This window comes from Panthera onca, chromosome F2 (genome assembly GCF_046562875.1).
Source record: "Panthera onca isolate mPanOnc1 chromosome F2, mPanOnc1 haplotype 2, whole genome shotgun sequence".
Taxonomy (NCBI): Eukaryota; Metazoa; Chordata; class Mammalia; order Carnivora; family Felidae; genus Panthera; species Panthera onca.
Genome location: NC_138356.1, coordinates 37,555,081 through 37,561,820, shown reverse-complemented (window position 1 = coordinate 37,561,820; position 6,740 = coordinate 37,555,081).

Here is a 6,740-nt window from a genome sequence, read left to right as displayed (position 1 = left end):
TTGCTTCTTCCTCAAAAAGTCAGTGGACATGTAACTGGTAATCAATCCAGGTGGAAATGTAGGATGCTCAAGTTATTATGGCCTAAGAAATCTAAATAAATGTAGATCTGCCTGCCTCAGTGAATCATTGTATGTCTTATGAAGAGAAGCCTCCAACAATAAGATTTACAAACAAAGAAATCCCCCAAAATCCAAATATTTGAAGTTTTTTGCCCAACTGACATAATCAAATAGTTCTTTGTGAAAGATTTTTTCCAAAGGAATAGGAATATACAGAATTTCTTACATTCATCTGTTCGTGACAGATGAAAATAGCTGTTAATTACAAAGTATATACCAAAATGAGGGCAGGCTTGGCACTCTTACCATTGTAGCATTGAAGAAGAAAATAAGGGGTGCCTGGGTGGCTCAGTCGGTTAAGCGTCGGACTTCAGCTCAGGTCATGATCTCACTGTTTGTGAGTTCGAGACCCACATCAGGCTCTGTGCTGACAGCTCAGAGCCTGGAGCCTGCTTTGGATTCTGTGTCTCCCTCTCTCTCTGCCCCTCCCCTACTCACGCTCTCTCTCTTCCTCTCTCTCAAAAATAAATACATATAATTTTTTTAAAAGGAAAACAACAGCGATAAAAGTCTGATATCTGGGGTCACTTCCTAGAAAGCCCATAGGAATAATGGTCATGAATCTAGCACTTGGCCTATCATGGTGAACTTGAACTCCTGAGCTCTATCAGGGAAAGAAATTCTTACAGCTCAGCTAAATCAGTCACACTTCCTTCTAAGTGATGGGCCTGCCTCCTGGAGCAGAAAACAGAAGAGAGTAAAGGAATCTGACAGGGCAGATGTAAGGTAGCTTATGCACACCTACCTCAGATTACAAACAAAATTCATTCCAGGTACATTATCAATCCAAGTGCAAAAGGTATACAGACAACAATGTGTTAGAGTATCTTCCATCCCTCATGCATGGAAAGATTCCTTAACAACCAATTATGAAAAAACATTGAGTAATTGGACCCTATTAACCTTAAGAACTCTATTGCCCACCCCCCCTCAAAAAAAAAGTCACTGTTAAGAGAGTAAAAAAAATCAAACATCAGAGTGTGAGAAGATATTTGGGTTGGCTCAAAACCTTGGGAGCTTTCCAGGTGAAATCTGAAATTCTTCCCCATACACGGAGGGCAGGGAGAGACTGAAGAAAGAAACAGGATTCCAAATTATAGGTGGCAGAGTAATAAACAAGGGAACTTACTCAGGAGGCTTGTCTTGAATAACCCCAGGACGGATAAAACGGATAAATCTTCATACTCACCCACCGGAATCTTTTTTTTTTTTAACGTTTATTCATTTTTGAGGGAGAAAGAGCACGAACAGAGAGTCCAGGTAGTTTCAACAACACGTTGCTGACTCGAGGCTTCATGCTTGAAAACCGCTCCAGCCAGGAAACAGTGGGTACGTGGAACCAACATTCCAAGGGGATGAGAACCCTCTGATTGCCCAGGTGCAGCTCTCGGGTCAACCAGCGGTCACGTCCTCCCGATGACCTCCTCCAACAATTTGTAGCACATATAATTGACAAAGGTACTTATCCAGAGATATATAATCGTTACTCCAAAAATTAATTTTAAAAGCATAACCCGGTAGAAAAAATGTGTAAGAAAGTTGAACAGGCATTTTACAAATAAAAAAGCTCTCTAAACAGCCAAAATAAATAAAAGTAATCAACTTTATTAGTAATGAGAAATGCAAATTAAAACAAATGAGATACCGCCACACACTTATCAGAAAGGTTAAAATTAAAGGGATTCTGAGGGGCGCTTTGCTGGCTCCATCGGTTGAGCATCCAGCTCTCGGTTCCAGTTCAGGTCATGATCTTGGGGTTTGTGAGGTCGAGCCCCATGTCGGGGTCTGCTCTGACTCTGCGGAGGCTGCTTGGGATTCTCTCTCTCTGCCCCTCCCCCGATCGCACTCTTTTTGTCTCTCAAAATAAAGAAATACACTTAAAAAAAAAAATAAAGAGATCTTAAATGCTAAGTATTGGTGAGGGTGTGGCACAGTGGAAATTCTTACTGCCGGGTGGGAGGTTAAACTGGGATGATTTTGGAAAGCACTGTGGCAGTGTCTACTAAGTGTGAATGTATACACGCCTTATATCCCAGCAATTTCACTGCTAGGTTTTATCAATCTACCAGAGAAAGGTCTGCGTTGTCACCAAAAGAATGCTTACAGTCGCATTGTATTTGGCCTAACCCCAAACTAGAAACCCCAATGCCCACCAATAGCAGGACTAACATATGAATTGTGGTGTATTCATACCACATTGTTATGTAGCAATGAGAATGCATAAAGAATTGAGACACAGATAAAAACCAGAAACAGGGTAATACATAGCATATGATTCTACTTTATGTAAGCTTCAAAAGTAGCTTAGCTATGGTGGTAGAAGTCAAGAGAGTGACCCGTTTTACAGCAGGTTAAGTCATGATGAGAGACACAAGCAAGGCTTCGGGACTCCTGGTGATGTTGTTTTTCACCTGGGTTGTGTTGACACACGTGTATTCATTTTGTGATAATTCGGTTTGTGTACCTTAAGAAATCATACATCAAACAAAAAGTTTCAAGAAATTAATGGTGCATGAGCAGGGATTTAGAGAAGCACATTCCTAGAACAAAGGAGCAGCTAGTGCAAAGGTTGTAGGTCGAAGAACCCCTAGGAACAGAAGGAAAGCTGCTGTGGCAGAGCCTGGGTAGAGGGCAGAGTGTGAGGCAGAGCAGGCAAGATCTCCTCTGCCAGAATTAGTTGATTTTATGCTAAGTGCCATTTATCCTGTCTCCAAACACAAGGATTATTTTACCTCACAGTTGAGAAATAGAAGACTTTAGAAGAGGGGCGCCTGGGTAGCTCAGTCGGTTAAGCGTCTGGCTTCGGCTCAGATCACGATCTCACAGTTCATGAGTTTGAGCCCCGCGTATGGTTCTGTGCTGACAGCTCAGAGCCTGGAGCCTGCTTCGGATTCTGTGTCTCCCTCTCTATCTACCCCTCACCTGCTCTGTCTCTCTCTCCCTCTCTCTCAAAAATAAACAAACATTAAAAAAAAGAAGACTTTAGAAGAAAATTCAAGTTAAAGGGATTGAAGTTGAGAATGAATTCACGAAAGCCTAATAGTTTTATGTTTAATGAACAAAATAATAAAATTGATCAACAACAAAAAATTTTATAAGCTTTTTCCCCTTGAAGGCTTTTGCAATAGAACTGTAGGTCATAAAGACCCTGTTATTGCCTCTTGGTTTTAAATTAGGATCCCAAGAAATGTTCTAATTGGGAAGAAAATGGCCTTGACTGATGGAGTGACCTTAGGCATATCATAACTTCCCTGAGTTCTCAGTTCCCTCAGATATAAAATGAAGGGGTTAAGAAGTATCTTCTAAGGTTTTCCGGCTCTAAAATTCTATTGTTCAAAGTCACTTAAATTCTTGCTGCTTTAGTTTTTTCCATAAGAACAATATGACAACTGTTATTCCATACGTGACACGTTTCCTGAAGGTGTTTTCATATATTAATGATAAGATCGGTGATATTATCACCAACAATCCTTATTTTAATGTACTGAGTATTAACTCTTCCATTAGTGTGTTGGAAGCAGGACCCTTTGAAAAGGTACTAAGTAGAGTGACAAACTAATAATTCTTAAGATGAAACATTGATGTGGTTACAGCCCCAAGGTGGTATGTCATTACAGACAGTGACTACTCATCAATAATGTGTCTTGCAGCCTTCCTGAAAATGTTTCTTTCCTAGCAAGAAATTTCAATGAATTGATATCCTCGTAATCTCTCTTTTCTGGCCTTCTCTTCCATGCTTGCAAGCTCTTCTTCCTCACTCATCATTTGTAATAGAATATAATAAAGAAGCAAACTCTAAGAGATGATTAATAGAAGAAACATGTGTCTAAAAACTTGGACAAAACAAAGTTTTTATGATACCCAGTGAAGATACCAACAGGTAAAAAACACAAACAGGACATTCAATCGTGTAGAAAAGTATTCAATATCACTAACAAATAAACATATACTTGAAGAGAAGCTTTATCCTTATGAAATGAGGAAATAGTTTGAAAATCAGACTACCCCATGTTGGCAGGTATTTGTGGAAACTGGCACAATCACACACAGCTCAGGGTGCTCTAAACCCATACAAATCTTAGGAATACCAATTTTAAAATGTGTATCCAGGGTCTTTAAAAGCTCCATAACCTTTGATTAATAATGTGACTTCCAGAAATCTGTCAGGAGGAAAAAGTTCCAAATTCTGAAAGGTTTTTCATGCACAAAGATGCTCATCATAGTTTTCTATATTATGCTGGAAATAAAAATAACCAATTCTGAGAATAAAGAATCAAATCAAGTATGATATATATAAACCATGAAATACAAAAAAAAATCAGATTTATTTAAAAAAACAGTACCTGATTTATCATACAGTCTCAACTATTAAAAAAAAGAGGAAAGTTGAAAAAACACTGGAAAAAAACGATAGTTATGAAGTTATAAAAAATGTAAACACTGAATACTAATTTAAGCAAAATTAGAAATATGGTTTTCTTGGTAGATTTAGTGGAGGGAAAGAGTGTATATTATAGGAAAAAAAGTTTTAAAAGCTGAGGAGCTTACTATGGACTGTGGTAGTTCTCTTTCTGTGCAAATTATATAAACAAATTACTTTCATAAAATATAAAATTAAATTAAAAGGCAAAAGACCAAAAACAAATATACCAAAGTATTAACAGGTATTTTCTTTAGAAAGTTAGGGTTTTTTTTAATTTTTTTTTTAATGTTTATTTATTTTTGAGACAATGCGAGAGACAGAGTGCAAGCAGTGGAGGGGTAGACAAAGAGAGACACATAATCTGAAGCGGACTCCAGGCTCTGAGCTGTCAGCCCAGAGCCCGACACGGGGCCCGAACTCACAAACCGTGAGATCACGACCTGAGCCAAAGTCTGACGCTTAACCGACTGAGCCACTCAGGCGCCCCTAGAAAGTTAGTTTTTAATGCTTTCTATTCATTTGTATTCTCATGTTTTCTATGATAAACAAGTCTTAAAAATGAAAAGGTCAAACGACAGGGGGGCCCACCATTCATTCATTTTACATTTTACAGTATTTTCTTTCACTTGATCCTCATAAGAACCCCGCCAAACAGGTATTATAATCCTGAACTTTATAACGAGGAAAAGAAGAAGTGATGAAACTTATACAAGTTCATTTATATAACTACTGGCACCTTTTTATTTTTTCCTACACCATAAGAGCTACTGATAATTTGAAAACGAAGATGTAGGCAGACAAGAGGAAAATGAGGGTTAGCATTAAAGGTAAAATGCAGACTGGGTACCTGCATTGCAAGAGCGTGAAGACATGTGACATCCTAAAAGGCCCAGTATAATTGAGAATGTCAAGGCCACTTATTCCAAAACTATAACATTACCCATTTATGTACACAATTTAATATAATTTATGTGCACAATTAACTGTGAACGTAGTAAGAGTGTCTGTGTGGGGCTTACAACATAGATATTCAAACAGGAACACTAGATTCCTTTGCAGATCTGTTCAGAGGAGGTATGATGGAAGTTGGTCCCCTCTCTTGGTAATTTGGGCAATGGGGATAGTCCAGTGAGCATGTTTATGAGTGATGCCTGTAACAGCAAAACAGACATTTTTTTTAAAATAAGCTCAAAACTATAGCTACATAGACTAGAGGCTATGGCTTTATTACTTGATCCTCAGGATGACAAATTAGTCAAACCCAATATGAAATGAAATGAAATTACACACAAAAATATTTTATAAGCTTGTTCATCTTCTCTACCTAGAGAAATCTACTCTTCTTTTAAAGCTGAGATGGAATACTATTTCCTAGGTGTCACTTTCTCTAAACGCTAGAGTCAGAATGAATTACTTCCTCTTCCACACTTCAACACTGCTAGAATAGTAATTATCACAATGCATCAAAAATAATTATTTATAGGTCTCTCTATCCTGCTAGATAATATTTCAAGAAGGCAAGGCTGGAGATTGTTCATGTTGTATACTCAGTACCATATAAAATGCCAGGCTATAAAATAGGTCCCGGTAAAATTTTCTTTGAATTAATATTGAGCTATCTAAAGAAGATAATTCACAAGTCCAGTGAAAAGGAAATATAATGGAGGAGTGCCTGGGTGTCTCAGTTGCTTAAGCATATAACTCTTGATATCAGCTCAGGTCATGATCTCAGGGTTGTGAGATCAAGCCCCAGGTGGGGCTCCGTGCTGAGCATGGAACCTGCTTGGGACTGTCTCTCTTGCTCTCTCTCTGCCCCTCTCCCCGCTAGCATGCATGCTCTCTCTTTCAAAAATAAACAAATAAACATTTAAAAAAAGGAAATATAATGAAAAGGCAGAGTCCATTAAATCTACTGTATACCCTCTACTTTGGTTTTTTTAGGCCCCATCCCCATAGGCATGGTTTAATATGTAACTCAAATGCTACTTTGACCATTAGGATTCTCCTGACTTTTTCAAGTTATAATATCTGTTTCCTTCTCTGCATTTCCAAGCATTTTACCTCCACCAAAGCCTTTACTCACTAGCCTTTTTTATTTTTAAAAAAACTTTTGAAGGGATAATTTCCCATCTTACAGATATTTAAATATAAAATGTATACCTAGAGCTGGCCCAGCACGATACACACCCAGTCCGTG